Source organism: Orcinus orca, chromosome 18 (genome assembly GCF_937001465.1).
Source record: "Orcinus orca chromosome 18, mOrcOrc1.1, whole genome shotgun sequence".
Lineage (NCBI taxonomy): Eukaryota > Metazoa > Chordata > Mammalia > Artiodactyla > Delphinidae > Orcinus > Orcinus orca.
Genome location: NC_064576.1, coordinates 76,009,848 through 76,032,181, shown reverse-complemented (window position 1 = coordinate 76,032,181; position 22,334 = coordinate 76,009,848).

Here is a 22,334-nt window from a genome sequence, read left to right as displayed (position 1 = left end):
CTGTGCGCGGCCCTGAGCGGAGATGTCAGCGCAGCCATTTTGCCCCAGGAACCCTGGTCTGAGATGCCGGGCTGCACGCGACCCCCTGTGAGCCAGTGACACTAGACTCAGCACAAAGGAAAAGGAAAAAAGGTTAGACTTGACTTTATTACCAGATTCCGTCTTTGTTTCTCCGGAATTGTGAGTGGCCTTTGCCGGTGACAAACCCTTGCTCTACCGGCTGCCTTGTTCCGCACCGTCGAGGTCAGGACGCGGGCGGCGTCCTGACCCGGGTGGAGGAGCCGAGCTGCTCCTCAGCCACCGCAAGGCTTGCGCGGGAGCCCCGGAGCCTCGGCCCCTACCGTCCACATCCCTGGACGACCCCCATTTGTCTGACCTCTTGGAGGCAGAGGACCCCAGGCAGGTTAAGATACGTGCCCAAGCATCGGCAAGAGAATACGGGCACCGGTGAAATCCTCCTGCCAAGGCAGGGCTGCGGGTCTTCGGCCCCGACCCCGAGGCTCACCGCCGGGCTCAGCGTCCCTGGTCGCACGGTCGTGGTTTTCCGGAGGAGAAGCTCCAGGTCAGAGAGAGGGTCCCACGGCGGTCAGGGGGCCGTGGCCCCAGGTCTGGGGCTCGGGGCCCCTTCCCTCGAGCGTGATGCACCCACGGAGTGACCCCTGCCACTTGGGGGCCGATGGGTGGTCAGGGCCACCAAGCGGGGTGCGTCCGCTTAGGGGCACAGTTCGGGGAACACAGTGTGGCCCACGTTCATTCACTGCCCCCGCGGCCTCCTAGGCCTCCAGCAATGCCCCGCTGTGGGGCTTTGTCGAGCTCTCCTTCTGTGGAGACCAGGGGACGATTGGATGGACCTGGCCTTGGAGGTGTGAGGGGTTGTTGCCAAGTTACTGGTTCCAGGGCCGCCCTGTTGGCAGTTGTGTCCACCTTGTTGTTTCCCTTTATCACCGCTGCACCCCCTTTGGTGACCCCTACAGTGAATCACTGCTGCCTTTATGGGAAACTGCACTGCTTCTAAGTGCTTCAGTATCCTTAAGCCATGTTTCACCTGTTTATATTCCGCAGTAAGCATCCTTCTTTCCTTCCAAATAGACCGTGTGTGTGTGTGTGTGTGTGTGTGTGTGTGTGTGTGTCTCAGATGGCATACGCATACTAGAATCTGTGTAAACTTTCAAGATCTTCCGTGTCCCGAGCTCTAAGGCTCAGGTGAGGGCTATCAGCTCCGCCTTTTGGGCAGAAGTCCCTGGGAAGGCTTCGTGTGTCTATCACTTGGATCTGGGAGGTCACCGCGTGTCCCCCCAGCCTTTTTCTCTCCCTCATAAAACTGCTCCTCTCTGGGGACCATTCCTCTTTGGGGTTTGGGCGACACTTACTTCCTACCTCGGGGCAACTGGAATCGATCGTGTCTGTGGTTTCTGTACAGTCGTGCTCCAGGGGCCCCGTTTCTGTGTGTAGCTGGGTAGCAGGGTTTAGCGTGTGACAGGTTTTTGTGGTGGCCATTGGGTTGTCTAAAAGCACAGCCTGCGCTTGCATCCACCCTTCAGGGGATAGCCACTGTGTTCCCTTAGGACTTAACAAAGCCGGAACCTGGTGTGGGGTCCATATAGTGATTGGATTTGCTCCAGGGAGGTCGACTTGCTCGGTCCGGGGAGGTTTGTCCCCAGCCATTAACATCATCCTCTTGTGCCCTTTGTCTATGGGGACACCACCCTCCAGCTTGCCTCCCATTAGGTGGACAGCAGCCCCCAATTTATGTGAGATATCTGAGATATCTCTTCTCAGCAGCGGTACAGGACATTCGGGGACATACTGGAAGGAATGGGTGAGCGTGTGTTGGTCCAGTTTACATCCTAGTGGCTCTAAGAATGCCCGTTCTTGGGCCTTCCCTGATACCCCGATAATATTACAATCTTGGGACCCAGTTTGCCTGAACTGGTGATCAGAACCAAGTAAGTAGCATCAGTGTCAACTAAGAATTCGACAGGGTTTCCCCCCACGGCCAGTGTTGGCCAGGGTTCCGGAGGGTTCAGGTGGTGTGCCAGCTTAGGAGTCCCCAGCCCCATCATTCGTCGTCTCTGTGGACCATCTGCCTTCGAGGGCTGTGGCCGGGATCTGCCATTTCTGTCCCCCTTCGGGGGCGGCAGGGTCATTCTCCCTTCCAGTGTCCCTCGTTTACATACGGTGGACTGGCTGGGTCCTAGTTTCCTTGGCTTGAGGCCCCTCCGCGGGGGCCGGGGTCACTTGCTGGCGTCGAGCGTCTCCATGGGCAGGTAGTCCGGATTCCTGGGCTGACCGGCTGACACTGGAGGCCAGCAGCCAGTAGGTGGGCTTGCCTCCGGGCCTCTTTACTCTCTGACTTTTCTTCCTTTATATCTCGGTTATTAAACACCCAGTAGGCAACCTGGATCAGACAAGAGGTTGGGGTATCTGGTTCTATTTCCAGCCTCTGACGTTTATGCCTAAAGTCAGGGGCAGTTTGGGAAATGAAATACGACCTCAGGATTGCATTCCTTCCAGTGGCTCAAGGTCAGTGGTGGTACAGATTCGAAGGCATTCCCGGGGTGCTCTAGGAATGCCAAGGGGTTTTCCATTGGCTCCTGACTGATTTCCTTTATCTTATTCCAGTTGACAGGTTCTTGCCTGCTGCCTGGATTCCCTTTAGGACCATATCTTTATAATAGGTCAGCCTCAATCTTCTCCCCTCTTTCCCATTGTCTCCGTGGTCCCAGTCGGGTTCCTTATCCGGGACCACTTGATTCCCCGTCTGAAAATAGCATGACCTGCGTTGTTTCTCTTCCCTGTGGCTGCTTCCTCTCAGGCTTTTGAAAAGACCACGGCCTTTTCTTCCCCTTTAGGAGTACACTGAGGAGGCCCTGGATGTCGCACCAGGTGCTGGGGATTGCCAGAATTTGTTACCGACCCTTTTGAGTCCATCCACAACGAGGGTCCTCCTGCCGGCGTCGTTAGAGCCAACAGAATGAGACCAAGTTTGGTTCAGAAGCAAAGGAAAGTTTTATTCTTTGATCAAAGAACGGGGAGGTGATGCACAATGTTGTGTTAGTTTCTGCAGTACAGCAAAGGGACCCACTTATATCAATACATACACATACATTCTTTTTCATATTCTTTTCCATTATGCTTTATCACAGGATACTGAATACAGTTCCCTGTGCTCTACAGTAGGACCTTGTTGTTTATCCACTCTCTATATAATAGTTTGCCTCTGCTAATCCCAAATTCCCACTTCAATCAATCAGTCAATCAATAAAAATAAATAAAACCAAGAAAATGGAGAGGCTAGAGCTCCTGCTGTCGAGCACATGCTTCCCCAGCAGGCAGAGGAGGGGCTGCATTATAGGGTCTCAGCAGCTGGGAGGGGGTGAGGTTCTCCCGGGGCGGGCACAGGTGCAGCTGGGCTGCTCCCGCTCCAGGTCCAGGGCAGGGAACACAGCCTTTCTGCACCAGGCCCACCACCGCCCTACTGGATTGACTGTCACAGGTGGGGCTTCTGCACTTGGCCCCTGGAGTGCTGGGAAACACGTATCTGATGTGAGTTTAGTATGAGGCCTCTGCACACGGCCCCTTGTGAGCCAGTGACACTAGACTCAGCACAAAGGAAAAGGAAAGGTTAGGCTTGATTTCGTTACGCACACTCATCTTTATCTCCTGGAGTCGTTTGCGGCCTTTGCCGTGACAGGCCAACCTGGGAGACGGGGACTAGACGAAAAGGCCATCCAGCTGCTCTGGGTGTGGCCTGGGGCTCCTCTGGTGCGGGCTCCACTGACAGGCAAGCTGATGCTCAGGGGGCGTCACACTGGCAGATGCTTGGCAAGAACTGAAAACGCTCCACATCCTGTTGTCCAAGCAAAAGGGACTCAGTTTGGGGCTGGTCTTCCCATGCTGGCGAGCCCGGCCACCAGTCTGTTTGGCGACTCGGTGCTGTCTGGATTAGTCCGTGTGTCTGTACTGATGTTGGAGGCGTCTGTACTGATATCCACCATCCCAGGCCCACATTTCCCCAGAGGCCAGGGCACCACCAACCTTGGCGACTCTACTTCCAACCACGGGGGGGCGCAGTGGCATCACTAAAAAGATTCCCACGACAAAGCTGCTAGGACACAAGGTTTGGGGAAAAGACTCATGGTTGTGGTGTTTTGTTTTTTGTTTGTTTGTTTTTATGATAAATTGTTCTAATACAATCTCAAATGCAGTTGTTCAAAACAGAACCTGTTCCAATCCCCTCATTTTGCAAATGAGAAAACGAAGGCCAGAAAGCTCCAGGGCCTCAGCCTCCCAAGGTACGCAGGAAGTTGGTGGGCCACCTACCCTGCAGGCTTCTCCAGAGGATGCAGCATGACCCAGCCAGGGTCCGGGGCTGGGCGAAGGCCATGCACAGCTCGAAGGACACAGGGAGGCTCGACGACAGCAGCCCCACTGTGTGCCATGGAGAACTGCCCAGGAAACCTCAGCATCGTTTCCAGATTGGAGGAAGTCGTAATGTAATGGGAAAATCAAGGAGTGCACAGCACAGGAAGAGTGGATGATGGAAGCATGTGGAGCCCAGAAGGGCTTCACTGGCTGCAGCTGCACCTGTAGGGCCAGCAGTCACCCTCGACCTCCTGGCTGCCATGTTTGCACGGAGAGCTCCTTCCCTCCACGCAGAGTTGACGAGCTCTGTCTGTTCTTGAGTGTCTGATGAAGAATCCAATTTAAATGATTATTAGGACAGGCCAAAGCAGGGCAGCACTGCCCACTGAAGACCCTGCACGCCGTGGGCAGCTAACGCAGGAGGCTGTTGAAGGGAGCCTACCAATGGATGGAGCCTAAGGACTGATTATCTGGGCTGATGCATCTCTAGCATTCAGACAAATCCCCATTTAAAATTTTTATTTTATTTACACTTTTGCTGCATTTAGTCATGATCATTCTAAATTAATTGCTGTGGTCTGTGTAATTTTATTAACTATCTTTTCTTACATATACCTTGTGTACCTTTCCAGGGTAATGCAGTAAATAAAGAGGAAAAGAACTTGAGAGACTGAAGCACTAAGAGTGAGTCATTTCCTGGTTATCAGACCTAATCCTGTACTAGCGTGGATGCTGTATCCATGGTTAACCTCATGAGGAGGCAAGCTATTCACCTCTCATTTCTTTAAAGATGTGCAGTCCATTTCTTCTAGAGGCAAATATCCTAAAAAAAATTAAGCTAGACAACAAAAGATAGTTATGCTTTATCATTTCTATAAATTCTGCCCTTCTCCAAAAATTGTCTTGATAAAATTTACCCAAAAAAGCATATGATACCATATTTATAGAACATTCCATCCAAAAACAGCAGAATACACTTTCTTCTCAAGTGCACATGGAATGTTCACCAGAATAGATAGTATCTTGGGTCACAAATCAAGCCTTAGTAAATTTAAGAAAATCAAAATCGTATCAAGTATCTTTTCTGACCACAACGCTATGAGACTAGATATCAGTTACAGGAAAAAAATCTGTAAAAAATACAAACACATGGAGGCTATACAATACACTACTTAATAACCAAGAGATCACTGAAGAAATCAAAGAGGAAATCAAAAATGCCTAGAAACAAATGACAATGAAAACACAACGACCCAAAACCTATGAGATGCAGCAAAAGCAGTTCTAAGAGGGAAGTTTATAGCAATACAATCCTACCTTAAGAAACAAGAAACATCTCAAATAAACAACCTAACCTTACACCTAAAGAAATTAGAGAAAGAAGGACAAAAAAACCCCAAAGTTAGCAGAAGGAAAGAAATCTTAAAGATCAAATCAGAAATAAATGAGAAAGAAATGAAGGAAACGATAGCAAAGATCAATGAAACTAAAAGCTGGTTCTTTGAGAAGATAAACAAAATTGATAAACCATTAGCCAGACTCATCAAGAAAAAAAAGGAGAAGACTCAAATAGAATTAGAAACAAAAAAGGAGAAGTAACAAGTGACACTGCAGAAATACAAAGGATCATGAGAGATTACTACAAGGAACTCTATGCCAATAAAGTGGACAGCCTGGAAGAAATGGACAAAGTTTTAGAAAAGCACAACCTTCTGAGACTGAACCAGGAAGAAATAGAAAATATGAACAGACCAATCACAAGCACTGAAATTGAAACTGTGATTAAAAATCTTCCAACAAACAAAAGCCCAGGACCAGATGGCTTCACAGGTGAATTCTATCAAACATTTAGAGAAGAGCTAACACCTATCCTTCTCAAACTCTTCCAAAATATAGCAGAGGGAGGGACACTCCCAGATTCATTCTATGAGGCCACCATCACCTTGATACCAAAACCAGACAAAGATGTCACAAAGAAAGAAAACTACAGACCAATATCACTGATGAACATAGATGCAAACATCCTCAACAAAATACTAGCAAACAGAATCCAACAGCACATTAAAAGGGTCATGCACCATGATCAAGTGGGGTTTATCCCAGGAATGCAAGGATTCTTCGATATGTGCAAATCAATCAATGTGATACACCATATTAACAAATTGAAGGAGAAAAACCATATGATCATCTCACTAGATGCAGAGAAAGCTTTCGACAAAATTCAGCACCCATTTATGATAAAAACCCTCCAGAAAGTAGGCATAGAAGGAACTTACCTCAACATAATAAAGGACATATATGACAAACCCACAGCCAACATCATCCTCAATGGTGAAAAACTGAAACCATTTACACTAAGATCAGGAGCAAGGCAAAGTTGCCTATGCTCACCACTATTATTCAACATAGTTTTGGAAGTTTTAGCCACAGCAATCAGAGAAGAAAAAGAAATAAAAGGAATCCAAATCGGAAAAGAAGAAGTAAAGCTGTCACTGTTTGCAGATGACATGATACTATACATAGAGAATCTTAAAGATGCTACCAGAAAACTACTAGAGCTAATCAATGAATTTGGTAAAGTAGCAGGATACAAAATTAATGCACAGAAGTCTCTGGCATTCCTATACACTAATGATGAAAAATCTGAAAGAGAAATTAAGAAAACACTCCCATTTACCATTGCAATGAAAATAAAATACATAGGAATAAACCTACCTAAGGAGACAAAAGACCTGTATGCAGAAAATTATAAGACACTAATGAAAGAAATTAAAGATGATACAAATAGATGGAGAGATATACCATGTTCTTGGATTGGGAGAATCAACATTGTGAAAATGACTCTACTACCCAAAGCAATCTACAGATTCAATGCAATCCCTATCAAACTACCACTGGCATTTTTCACAGAACTAGAACAAAAAATTTCACAATTTGTATGGAAACACAAAAGACCCCAAATAGCCAAAGCAATCTTGAGAAAGAAAAATGGAGCTGGAGGAATCAGGCTCCCTGACTTCAGACTATACTACAAAGCTACAGTAATCAAGACAGTACAGTACTGGCACAAAAACAGAAATATAGATCAATGGAACAGGATAGAAAGCCCAGAGGTAAACCCACGCACATATGGTCACCTTATCTTTGAAAGGAGGCAAGAGTATACAATGGAGAAAAGACAGCCTCTTCAATAAGTGGTGCTGGGAAAAGTGGACAGCCTCATGTAAAAGAATGAAGTTAGAATATTCCCTAACACCATACAGGAAAATAAACTCAAAATGGATTAAAGACCTAAATGTAAGGCCAGACACTATCCAACTCTTATAGGAAAACATAGGCAGAACACTCTATGACATAAATCACAGCAAGATCTTTTTTGACCCAGCTCCTAGAGAAATGGAAATAAAAACAAAAATAAACAAATGGGACCTAATGAAACTTAAAAGCTTTTGCACAGCAAAGGAAAACATAAACAAGATGAAAAGACAGCCCTCAGAATGGGAGAAAATATTTGCAAATGAAGCAACTGACAAAGGATTAATCTCCAAAATTTGCAAGCAGCTTATGCATCTCAATATCAAAAAAACAAACAACCCAACCCAAAAATGGGCAGAAGACCTAAACAGACATTTTTCCAAAGAAGATATACAGATTGCCAACAAACACGTGAAAGAATGCTCAACATCATTAATCATTAGAGGAATGCAAATCAAAACTACAATGTGATATCATCTCACACCGGTCAGAATGGCCATCATCAAAAAATCTACAAAAAATAAATGCTGGAGAGGGTGTGGAGAAAAGGGCACCCTCTTGCACTGTTGGTGGGAATGTAAATTGATGCAGCCACTATGGAGAACAGTATGGAGGTTCCTTAAAAAACTAAAAACTACAGTACAACCCAGCAATCCCACTACTGGGAATATACCTTGAGGAAACCATAATTCAAAAAGAGACATGCACCACAATGTTCATTGCAGCACTATTTACGATAGCCAGGACATGGAAGCAACGTAAGTGTCCATCGACAGATGAATGGATTAAGAAGTTGTGGCACATATATACAATGAAATATTACTCAGCCATAAAAAGAAACGAAATTGAGTTATTTGTAGTGAGGTGGATGGACCTAGAGTCTATCATACAGAGTGAGGTAAGTCAGAAAGAGAAAGACAAATACCATATGCTAACATATACATATGGAATCTAAATTTAAAAAAAATATCATGAAGAACCCAGGGGCAAGACAGGAATAAAAATGCAGACCTACTAGAGAATGGACTTGACACTGGGAGGGGGTAGGGTTAGCTGGGACAAAGTGAGAGAGTGGGAGTGTATATATGGAGATATATACACTACCAAATGTTAAATAGATAGCTAGTGGGAAGCAGTCGCATAGCACAGGGAGATCAGCTCGGTGCTTTGTGACCAGATAGAAGGGTGGGATAGGGAAGGTGAGAGGGAGACTAAAGAGGAAGGAGATATAGGGATATATGTATATGTATAACTGATTCACTTTGTTATAAAGCAGAAACTAACATTGTGAAGCAATTATATTCCAATAAAAATGTTTAAAAATAAGTATGATAGACCTAATAAAAGAAGAATGAGATGGGAGCTAAGGATCAAGAAGAAAAGATACAGTAAATACAGTAATGCTAACATGTAACATAATTTCTATAACAGAGTATGAAACATGACTTTGAGCTTCCTGGAGGCCAAGGCAAAAGTGGAAATGAGAAATATGTAATAACAGCAGCAGACAGAAAACATGATCTTTTAAAAAATTATTCTTCCTTGAAACCAAATCTAAAAACAATTGGTGTATGTAAGGATTCTTACGATGGCTTTAAGTGAAGAAATGATGGACAATATCCTCCATAAGAGTTTTTGCACAAATTGAAGGCGGTAAGAATTGATATTCCAGCACAACCAGTAAAGTTAATCCTGAGAGTGGCTGGGCCAGCCTAAGTGAACTTGTGAAGAAAAACTCAGAATTCCAGCAAATGGAGGCGTGGAATTAAGGTGGCTGTTTCTTCTACATCCTTGTGCCTGGAGCCAGGTATGAATGCTGAAGACAGCTTGTTCCCATATAAACTCAGATGGGATTGGTCAAAACAGAGTCTTGCAAGAATTCAGCATCTCTAATTTGAAATTATAAATGCTTCTCCTGGGCCGTGTGTCTGGCCCCTTGGCAGGCACTGGGGCACCCACGCCAGGCTGTCTAAGCGCGTCCACTGGCAGCTCCGGGAACCAACAGGGGACATCTCAGCGGTACTTGTGTGACACTGCTTTATTTCATCATTTCATCTCTGGATTGAATTTTGAGCAGATGTGCATTGCTCTCTTTTTTTAAGGTAAAAAGCAATGCAAAATGCTGTGGTTTTGAAATTACGTGAGCCCTTGAAAAGCATCAGCTTTGTTCGGCTTCGGGGTTTGTTTTTTCCTATACTCTTAAGTTTCTCTTCTTGGCAGCAAAATATCTAATTGAAAACTCAGCACGCCCACTGACTCCCCACTCCTTCAAAAAAGAAAATCTGTGGAAAGAGTTCACTAACTGAGAGAAGTTTTCAGTTTGGTTTCCTTTTTAAATGATAGTCATTTACTTAATCTTTTAAGCATTTGTAATAAATTAATCAATTAACACCCGTGTATCAGTTTCTAATGTGTCTAATATTGCCCTGAGCTACAAAAAGAAAGATAATTTCTTCTATTCTCACAAATATCACAATCTTGTTGGAGAGGAGAAACTGAGACATGTGATACAGTTAGAGGATTAGTAAGTACGAATATGTGTCAGATCCCCAAGTGCAAGTTCAGCGAAGGAGGGACCATGGTGGGAAGGGGTGGTCCGGGAAGGATTCAGGGTCTTTACCCGTGCAATCATTCCTCATGCCTGAGAGAATGAGAAATATCTGAGAGCCCTGCTGCTCTCGGCCCTTCTCCAATCTGACAAATATTTATCCAGATCCAAATCTCTCCCCAAGTTTCACTGTGGCTCCTTGTAAGAACAGGAAAATCCTGCCCATGAATCATACACTGGGAACTGCACAGAACCCGGTCGGCTCTGAGCTTATCAGCTCACGCTGGGATTCCTGAGCACAGGCTTGCGTTCCCGCTCTCAATCCTCCCTTGGCGACCTTCCACTCCAGCATCATCTTTTGTGCAGAGAACCAGGCACGTTTCTCATCAGCATCAATCTTGCTCCCAGCCAGGTATGTCGACGAGCACCAGGATGTGAATCTGTCAGAGGGATTCCAGCCCAGCCTTCTCTCACAGCTGGGACGCTGGCCGAGTCACGGGTACAACCTGATCAGACAGGAAGCTGACAGGTACATTCTTTATCATTATGGTCCTGTTTGAACTTTCGCCTCATCAAAAATGTAACAACCAATGAAAGAAGAAATCCCTACTTCTTTCTTAGTGTATTTTTATTTTTTCAAAATTTTATGACCACTGTTGAGGAAAGGAGTAAGGTTTGGAATTACCGAAACAACATGTTGATGGCAGCAGGGTGCCAGCTTCCTCAGTTCCCCCATCCCACTGAGACCCCTTGACGAGCCAGGGGACAGAGACTGGGCAGCAGCGGAGGTGAAATTTACTAGGTAGGACCTTGGGTTCAACTGACAGATCTGCTGCAGTCCTATCAGCCCTCTCGGGAATTATAACGCATTTCAACTTTGTACATTTCACATATTTCAAATATGAGCGCTCAGGACTGACAATAACGGGCCCTCATTCGCTCAGCAGACCTTTATTTCACACTGACGGTGGCCTGGTTATGGGCAGTGTGGTGAGGATGTTAACAAATGGTCCTGCCCTTTGGGTGGTCACTGTTTTATAGGGCATCTCTGAAAGCAAGAAGGAAGGAAGGTCCCAGAGGGGTGGCCTTTGAACTAAATCGGTCTTTCAAAATAAGTTGGTCAATAGAGTTGGACAGAGGGAAAGAGAGTTTTGGAAGATGGACCTTTCAGAGAAAGCAGTTAACTTGAGCCAAGGCATGGGCACAAAAAAGCCAGAGCATTTGCAGAATTTCAGAATTTCATACTGGGTAGAAGGAGCACGAGAGGGGCTTTGAAAAGTACGGCTGGAGAGGTAATGAGAGTCCAGATCTCATGGCGCACAAAGGACCTCTTATGCTACCCAAAGGAATTTGGATTTTTTTTTTTCTTTAGGCATAAGGAAGCCATTGAAGGTTTTTAAACAGGCAGCAAAGTAATCAGATTTACTCTTTGGGAATAAGAACTCCTGATTAGTTAATGAGTTCGTATTTCTTTTCTTTCATGTTAACCATTGTTGTATTTGTTGCTCTTTAGACTCTGTTACCGATTGAAATAACAAAATGACTGGAGTTAAGAGGCTATGCCACTCAACCTTCCAAAGTCTCAGTTTCATCTGTGTTTAAAGTAGTGGTTATATTATCTGCTTTGCCTCACTAAGTTTGATGTAAGAGCGAAGTAAGATGAAGGCAGAGCAACTGGCTTGTGGTACCGTTGTCACTGGTGTGCCTGTTGGACTGTATCAGTTAACTGGTACCAAGCAGGTTACAGATGAATCAGTGTTTACTTTCAATGGGGAAAGGATAGTCTTTTCAACAAATGATGCTGGAACAATTGGATATTCACCTGCAAAATATATATATGAACTTACTCCCTTACCCCATACCATACACAAATATTAACTCAAAGTTGGCCATAGATCTAAATGCTAAGCACTAAGTCTATAAAATTTCAAAAAGAAAACATAGAAATATAGGAGAAAATCATTGTGGCCTTGAATTACACAAACATATCTTAGATATGACACCAAGACAAAATTCAAAAGAGAGAAATCAGTAGATTGGATTTTGTTAAAATCTAAAACACTTGCTTTTCAAAATACATCATTAAGCAAATACAAAGATAAGTCTCAGGCTGAGAAAAATACTTGCAAATCATATATCTGATAAAGACTTGGAACTCAGAACTCCATGCCTCTGTAGAGAACTTTACAACTCCATAGAAAGAAGACAATCCAATAAAAATTGGACAAAAAACTTGAACCAAAAAAATATACTATGGATAAAAAATAAGCACATGAAAGCTGCTCAGTATTATTTGTGGTTAAGCACTCACACATATTGAGTGAATGAAATATAGAGAGAGACAACTTTATAGTATCAGTTGTGGCTCTTTCGGGTGAGAAAGAGAACAATGATGATGTCATTATTAGCCAAGTGAGCCTCAAATGAGTTAATCCAAATAATTTACATCAAGGTAAATTTTTAATCTAAAATACTTATATATTTGAGGTAAAACTGGTAAATTTCTTCTTAAATTATTTGGATAATAGTTCAGGGCTCCCCGGTGGTGCAGTGGTTAAGAATCCACCTGCCAATGCAGGGGACGTGGGTTCGAGCCCTGGTCCGGGAAGATCCCACATGCCACGGAGCAACTAAGCCTGAGTGCCACAAGTACTGAGCCTGCGCTCTAGAGCCCACGAGCCACAACTACTGAGCCCACGCACCACAACTACTGAAGCCTAGAGCCCGTGCTCTGCAACAAGAGAAACCACCACAATGAGAAGCCCATGCACCACAACGAAGAGTAGTCCCCGCTCAACACAACTAGAGAAAGCCTGCATGCAGCAACAAAGACCCAACACAGCCAAAAATAAAATAAGTAACATAAATTAAAAAAAAAAAATCTTAGTTCAAAAACTGAGAGATGTTATATCATACCATTTTCTATCTTGGCTGTTAGAATTTGTGTGTGATTTGAGGATCCAAACCTCAAGTTGATCAAGTTCAGGATCATACTGAACAGGTGTATTCACCTCCCATCCCTCCTGAGAGCCCTGGGAAGTGACAGTGTAGCAGCACAAAGGGGAATAAACTCATACAACAGAGAAAGTAAATGAGAGGGATTTCAGTAGACAAGACATTTCAACACATGCCCAGAGGACAGAAAGCAGATGGACAGGGCAGCAAAGGAAGCTGGAGCCCAGAATATAATACTGGGGACCCTGTGGAGTCTCCGCTGTGGAGGCCTGGAGAATCTCAGGCCTCAGAAATGCGAGGTATAGTGGGCGTAAGTGAAGGAGAAGGCAGAAGAGCAGAGGGGATGATGGGCTGTGTGTCTTTGTGGCTGCTGTGTTGTCACCTCTCTTCCACCCCCTCCCCACCCCCTCCTGAGCATGTGGAAGGCCAACATTGCCACTATTAAAAATAGTGGTAAAGGAGGTGGGTTTTTTTGTTTTTTTTAATAAATTTATTTTCTTATTTATTTATTTTTGGCTGCATTGGGTCTCTGTTGCTGTGCGCGGGCTTTCTCTAGTTGCGGCGAGTGGGGTCTGCTCTTTGTTGCTGTGCGTGGGATTCTCATTGCAGTGGCTTCTCTTGTTGCGGAGCACGGGCTCTTAGGTGCGTGGACTTCAGTAGTGGTGGCTCGTGGGCTCTAGATCGCAGGCTCAGTAGTTGTGGCACATGGGCTTAGTTGCCCTGTGACATGTGGTATCTTCCCAGACCAGCGCTCGAACCCGTGTCCGCTGCATTGACAGGCAGATTCTTAACTACTGTGCCACCGGGGAAGTCCCTAAAGGAGGTTTTTGTAAAAGAGACTGTACCAATTTACCTAGGAAGATGTAAATCTTCTGTCCTAGATGCTTCGTTACAGAGACTCCTTCTGGCATCACGGAGTGGGGATTGACTAACCCAGTCGAGCCACCTGTGGTGAAGGACCAGTTCCTTTTTACAATTTTTTAATCCATTGCAGACTGTTACTTTTTAGAATACAGTGGAAATGAATTACTAGAAAAGATAAAAATGTAAAGGCAAAGACATGCCAAGTACAAGCCCAAACGTTTTATCATTAGATCCAAGAGACACATAAGATTGCATTTCAATCAATGTAATCAGAACAAACAAAATAGGGGGAAAAGAATTATAAAAATGGTACATATTTATTGATAGTGAGCATGTAGTTTTTGTCATTCTGTGGTTGTAACTAGAGGTTGTAAAAGAAATAGTGATTGTCCACACTTTAAGCCTATAAGCATTGGATGGGCATCACATATAAAAATATAGAAAGTTTTTATTGTAAAAAGTGAGCCTGATCCTTGCTTTTAAATGTATTTAATCCATGTTGGATTATCAGCAGTGCTATTCACAAAGGATAATACATACCTAAACTGTTTCCATGTACTTTTTGCTTTATTTTTTGAAATGAAATTTACACACCCAAAAACTTTCCATTTTAAAGTGTACAATTCAGTGGTTTTTAGTATATTCACAGAGTTGTGTAACTACCACCACTATCCAATTCCAGAACATTTTCATCCCCCCAGATGGAAACTTTATACTTGTTAGCAGTCATTTCCCAAACTCCCCCACCCCCGGCCTCTGGCAACTGCTAGTCGCCTTTCTGTCTTTATGGACTTGCCTGTTACGGACATTTCATATAAATGGGTAATACAATAAGTGGCCTTTTGTGTCTGGCTTCTGTCACTTAGCATTATGTTTTTAAGGTTCATCCATGGTGTAACGTGTATCAGTATTTCATTCCATTTATGGCTGCACAACATTTTGTTGTATGGAGGGATCACAATTTGTTTATCTGTTCATCTGTTAATGGGCAGTTGAGTTGTTTCCACTTTTTGGCTCTTATGAACAATGTTGCTCTTAACATTAACATACAAGCTTTTGTGTCAAAATATGTTTCCAGTTCTCTTGGGTATATCCCTAGGAATGGAATTGCCAGGTTATGTAGTAACTTTCTGACTTTTTCAGGAACTATTGTTTTCCACAATGGTTGCCCGGTTTACATTCCCACCAGCAGTATATGAGGGTTTCAGTTTCTCCATATCCTCGCCAACACCTATTATTTCCCCTTTTAAGTAATGATTATTATAATGGGATGTAGCTGTTGTTTTTAGTGTGTGTGAAATGATAAATCATTGTAGATTTGATTTGATTTGCATTTCCCTAGTGATATTGAGCATCTTTTCATATGTTTATTGTCCATTTTTATGTCTCCTTTGGAGGAATGTCTATTCAAATCATGTGCCCATTTTAAACCTGAATTATTTGTCATCTTCTTATTGAGTTGTAAGAAAGTTTTTATGTATTCTGGATACTAGACCCTTATCAGATACATGATTCAGAACCTCTTTTCCCATTCTATGGGTTGTCTTTTCACTCTCTTTATAGTTTCCTTTGATGCACAAAAGTTTCCGGTGTTGATGAAATTCAATTTGTCTAATTTTTTCTTTGCTTACTTGTGCTTTGGGGGTCATCTCTAAGAAATTATTGCCTAACCCAAGGTCATAAAGACTTACGTTCATGTTTTCTTCTAAAATTGTTATAGTTTTAGCTCTTGAATGTAGATATTTTATCCATTTTGACATAATGTTTAAATATGTTGTGAGGCAGGGGTCCAAATTCATTCTTTTTGCATGTGGTTAATCAGTTGTCCTGGCATCATTTGTTAAAAAGAGACTATTCTTTTCTCCATTGAATAGTCTTGGCACCCTTTCTGAAAAAAATCAGTTGACCATAAATGCATGGGTTTATTTCTGGACTCTCAATTCTACTCACTGTTCTATATGTCTGTTCTTATTTCAGTGTCACCTGTGTGGATTACTGTAGCTTTGTAGTACATTTTGAAATTAGCAAGTGTGAATCCACCAAGTTTGTTCTTTTTCGAAATTGTTTTGGCTATTCTATGTCCGTGGCATTTCTGTCTGAATTTTAGGATCAACTTGTCGATTTCTGCAAACACAGTAGCAGAAATTTTGATAGTGATTGCACTGAACTGTAGATCAGTTTGGGTAGCATTCCCATCCTAACAATATTAAGCCTTTCACTACACAAACATGAGATGCCTTTATATTTATTTAGATCTTCTTCAACTTCTTTCAGCAATGTTTTTTAGTTTTCATGTATATAAGTCTTGCACTTCTTTTATTAAATTTATTCCTAAGTATTTTATTCTATTTTAAATGGAATTGTTTTCTTAATTTCAATTTTGGGCTGTTCATTGTTATTGTATGACACAATTGATTTTTGTCTATGGTCTTGTATACTACATACTTCCTGAACTCATTTATTAACTCTAATAGATTTTTTGTATGTGGAATCTTCAGGGTTTTCTGTATATAAGGTCTGTCATCTGCAAATAGAGACAGTTTCACTTTTTCCTTTCCAGTCTGGATGCCTTTTATTTTATTTTCTTACCCAGTTGTCCTGGCTAGAATTTCCAGTACAATGTCTTGTTCCTGAACTTAAGGGGGAAAGTTTTCAGTCTTTCACTATTAAGTAATATGTCAGTTGTGGATTTTTTGTAGATGTACTTTATCACGTTGAGGAAGTTCCCTTCAGTACCTAGTTTGTTGAAGGGTTTTAATCATAAAAGGGTGTAATTTTGTCAAATGCTTTTTCTGAATCAATTGAGTTGATCACATGGGCTTTTTCCCTTTATTCTATTAATGTGGTGTATCACACTGATGGATTTTATATGTTGAACCACCTTGGAGAGAGAGTTCCTTAAACATCTGAAGGCAATAAACCTCTGAATCTTTGTGGGGGGCTGGGGGGCTGCATGTGCATGTGGGATAATACCTTTAACCCTCAGACAGGCAGCTTAGAGCTCTGCCTTAGCCTTCACTTCCTGCTGGCACAGAACCTCAAGGTCAACTGGAGGAGAGAGCTTTTATAATAATAAATTACACAATAATTTGAATGTGTCATCTACACGTAATATAAGTATATTATACAAGTATATATATATTTATTTGTAAATATTTATGCACCCAATATAGGAGCACCTAAATACATAAAGCAAATACTAAGAGACCTAAAAGGAGAAATAGACAGCAATACACCTCTTTTTTTTTTTTTTTACGGTATGCAGGCCTCTCACTGTTGTGGCCTCTCCCGTTGCGGAGCACAGGCTGCAGACACGCAGGCTCAGCGGCCATGGCTCACGGGCCTAGCTGCTCCGTGGCATGTGTAATCTTCCCCGACTGGGGCATGAACCCGTGTCCCCTGCATCGGCAGGTGGACTCTCAACCACTGCGCCACCAGGGAAGCCCGCAATACACCTCTTTATACAAAGAAGCAAATTATATTATATAAACTTTGTGTGAATAATACATGCCACACATATTTGATAAACATGTATTAATGTCATGTATATTCAGTTTATTTATAATTATTTGTAAGTTATAATTTATAGATTTTTATAATTCATTTATAATACATATAATACGTTAATTTATATGAACATGTACATTTTAATAATTTTATAAATTTCTTACATTTATATTTTACAAATTACCAAGCTCTCCAAGATTAAGAGCTGGGCCAACAAAATGGAAGCCCTGAGCAGCAGGTTGGCTGCTGTCCTGAGGACTACCTGGCATACCTGTAAATGCCTACAAACTGGTGAAGCAGCTGACCACAGACTGGCAGTGCTGGAGGACCTTGTCCTGCAGGACTCAGCCACAGGTTTCACTGCCAACCTCTCAGTGTAGTGGCAGTCCTTCTCCACTGCGGAAGTCAGCAAGGCCCTGGATCCAGACATGATTCCCAAAAGGGAACTTCCAGGAGCCAAAGACCAGGAAATGCCGAGTGTGGACAACTCCTTTGGGATGGCCTATGATGAGGCTTTCTGGGGGTGCCACCATGGCAACAGTATGCCACAGCTGCTCATACCCCCGTCATAGAGGAGGACACATGGGACAGCCCACACCTCATCAGGTACTACAATGTCATGTCTGACATGGAAATTGAATTTATTAAAGATTAAAAGGCTGATGAAACATGCTGACGAGAAAGTACACTAAATTAAAGCATCCATAAAAAATATGGACGAAGGACCTGAATAGACATTTTCCCAAAGTTATACGAATGGCCAACACATCCATGAAAAGGTGCTCAATATCACTAATCACTATGGAAATGCAAATCAAACCCCACAATGAGATACTACTTCACCCTGTTAGAATGGCCATCATCAAAAAGACAAAACATAACAAATGCTGGTGTAGATGTGGAGAAAAGGGAACCCTTGTGCACTGTTGGTGGGAATGTAAATTGGTGCAGCCACTGTGGAGAACAGTATGGAGGAGATCAGATTTGTGGTCACCAGAGGCAGGGGGTGGAGGGTAGGGGAACTGGACGAAGGTGGTCAAAAGGTACATACTCCCAGTTATGAGACAAATAAGTCCTGAGGATGTGATGTACAACATGATGACTATGGTTAGCACTGCTTTATGATATATTTAAAAGTTCTGAAGAGAATAGATCCTAAGAGGTCTCATCACACGGAAAAAATATTTTTTGTATCAATATGAGGTGATGGATGTTAACTGAATTTATTGTGATAACCATTTCACAATATACATAAGTCAAGTGAAATATACATATATTTTGCTGTATACCTTAAACCTATGCAATGCTATATGTCAATTATATCTCAGTAAAACTAGGGGGGGGAAGATAAGGAGGAGAAAGTTTACAAAACAAAGTACATTTCTTTTTTTTTTTTTAATTTTATTTATTTATTTATGGCTATGTTGGGTCTTCGTTTCTGTGCGAGGGCTTTCTCTAGTTGTGGCAAGTGGGAGCCACTCTTCATCGCAGTGCGCGGGCCTCTCACTATCGCGGCCTCTCTTGTTGCGGAGCACAGGCTCCAGACGCGCAGGCTCAGTAATTGTGGCTCACGGGCCTAGCCGCTCCGCAGCATGTGGGATCCTCCCAGACCAGAGCCCGAACCCGTGTCCCCTGCATCGGCAGGCAGACTCCCAACCACTGCACCACCAGGGAAGCCCGAAAGTACATTTCTTAAAAAAAAAAAGAAATTAATAGTGCATTGATCTACATTCTGTCATAATTTCTTTATTGTGAGTAAAATATTTTCCTGTCCTATAGCTGAGTCATCAAAGTATACTCCTATACAAACCTTAAATGCAAAACCATATTAAACATGCCAGCTTGGGTTTCTCAGCATTGTGTTAAAATGCTACAAAATTATGTATTTGAGCATTCTGAATTTCGCTACTTGTCTCATTGTGGACCAGTAGCCAATGGTTTGCAGACCAGCACCAGTGAAGGAGCCCACCTAGGAGCTCTTCCCTGAGCAAAGCCCTCACACGTGTGAAACTCCAACTTCCTCTTCCACAGAGGGTCCTGGGAGGAAAATGGACCCATCAAACCACAGCCAGGGAATCCCTCACCACCTACCCAGAACAGTCACCTGCTTCATTCACTCATTTATTGATTCATACATGCATTCAATGAATGAGAATTACCACAGGAGGAAAATTAAAAACACACACAGAGAGATTTCCCGGGCAGTCCAGTGGTTAGGACTTCTTCCAATGCAGGAGGTGTAGGTTTGATCTGTGGTCGGGGAGCTAAGATCCCACATGCCTCCTGGCCAAAAACCCCAAACATAAAATAGAAGCAGTATTGTAACAAATTCAGTAAAGATTAAAAAAATAAATAAAAGCACCCAAAGAAAGTAAACAGAGCAAGTGACTCTGGAGTAAAAAAAAAAAAAGATTCAAAGAACAGAAGAGAACTTTAGAAGAAAGTTTAACTGAATCATTAAAGATTCAACAAGAGATATTAAAGAATTTCTTGGATTCAAGTAAGTTTCCTTTTGAAACATAAAAACAAGAACATAATGTCTTGAAAAAGAAAGCAAAGATAAGCATTTGGAAATGAAAAATATGATTGTCAAAAAATTTTTTTTCAAAAGAAAGAATTTCAAAGTTAAAATAACTTACACCAAGGGGCAGGGTGGTGGTGGTGGTGGGAGGGATTAAAGGATGAATGAGATGGGAAAGTATTTAAAAAGAATTAAGAGAAGTAGGCAGTCTAGGACATCTAATATTTGACTAGCAGGAGTTCTGAGAAGAGATACCAGAAGATGAAGGGTAGGAGATCATTCTTTTAAAGTGTGAAGAGGACAAAACTTTACTCAGAACCAAAAATGTTCAGAGTAAATGGGACCATAGAATTCCAAGCAGGACAAAAGAAATTAAAAGGCTTGAGACTCATCCTTGTGAAATTTCAGAACCGTAATAATAATAGGAGACTTAGCAATATTCCAAAGAGGAGAAAACAGACCATCAACCAAGGAGAAGATTTCAGCTGGCATCAGGTTTTTCTCATCAGCCACACATACGTTAGAAAATACTGAAGCAATGCCTTCAAATGCAGAGGAAAAATTATTTTGAAACTTTAATAATTGGCCCAGACAAACAATAAACTATGCAAGGGAAATAAATGCATTTTAAGTGATACTGGAAGTTCACCTGTCACATCTTTTTTCTCCAGAATTTACTGGAGAATATACTCTAGTCAACTGAAGGTGAAAGCAAAGCTGACTCACTGTGGAGGCTACTGAAGGTCCAGATGGGGTGGAAGACTCCAGATGATGGCACATGAGTTTGTCCCAGAAAAAACTCAATTAAAATTAGAACGATTAAGGGCTCTGGGAAAAGGAGGACTTCATGCAGTTAGTGTGACAGGCAGATAAATTTTAGGTTACAGTGAAGGTATATTATTCCTTTTCCAACAAGAAGTATAAAAATAATTTAAAACTTAAGGAGGGGAGAATGAAAAGATGTGAAGACTGGCTCAGATGTGACACTTGTACTGTGTGAGCTTTGAGCATCTACTGAAAGTACAGAAAAGGGGTTCATTTGACTGTCGTGAGGCCCATTCCTCTTGGACACCACCGCAGTTCTGCACTGGACACTTAGAGAAGGGGATGTTAACTGGGAAATCCACCCAGCGCTGCAGGAGCAGTGTTTACAAATTCATAAAGGCTGCCCTTGGCTTTCTACTTTTAGAATCAACCTGCAGACACTGAAGACTTAATTATAGTTGCAGAATGAAAGGTAAAATATTATCAGCCTTAATAAAGTCATAACTGTCAAAAGTTGTCAGTGAACAAGGCTAAGGAAAAAGAGGGAAGATTGTAAGGCATTTTATATGGCACGAGGGAGTCAAAAACATTAACAAGTGTTGATGAAACAAAGAAATACACTATGCTGCTTAATATGACAACAATAACCAACATAAAAATTTTTTGAATTGTCAAAAAATTGTCAAAAATTTAGAGAAATGGAAATGGGGAAAGGCAGTTCTATAAGTGAGATAAGTCTTTATCTTTTGTATCAGGAAGTAAATAAATATTGTTTTAAATGTATTGGTCACTTGCATTTCTGTGAAATGTCCAGAAGAGGTGAATAAATCTATAGAGACAGAAGATAGAATGGGGATTGCCCAGGGCTGGGACTGATAATGTGGGGTAACTGCAAATGGCCAGGAGGACCATTTTGGAGTGATAGAAGTGTTCTAAAATTGGATTGTGGTGATGCTTACACAACTATGTAAATTTACTGTAATTCATTTCATTGTACACTTAAATAAATGAATTTTACACATACATTATACATCAATAAAGCTGTGTTTAAAAAAGAACTGTTAAAAATGGACAGAGCAGGGCTTCCCTGGTGGCGCAGTGGTTGAGAGTCCGCCTGCCGATGCAGGGGACACCGGTTCGTGCCCCGGTCTGGGAAGATCCCACATGCCATGGAGCGGCTAGGCCCGTGAGCCATGGCCGCTGAGCCTGCACGTCCGGAGCCTGTGCTCCGCAACGGGAGAGGCCACGACAGTGAGAGGCCTGCGTAACGCAAAAAAAAAAAAAAAAAAAATTGACAGATCATTGGAAGTTTTAGCCACAGCAATCAGAGAAGAAAAAGAAATAAAAGGAATACAAATTGGAAAAGAAGTAAAGCTGTCACTGTTTGCAGATGACATGATACTATACATAGAGAATCCTGAAGATGCTACCAGAAAACTAACAGCTAATCAATGAATTTGGTAAAAACTCATTAATACAAAATTAATGCACAGAAACCTCTTGCATTCCTATACACTAATGATGAAAAATCTGAAAGGGAAATTAAGGAAACAC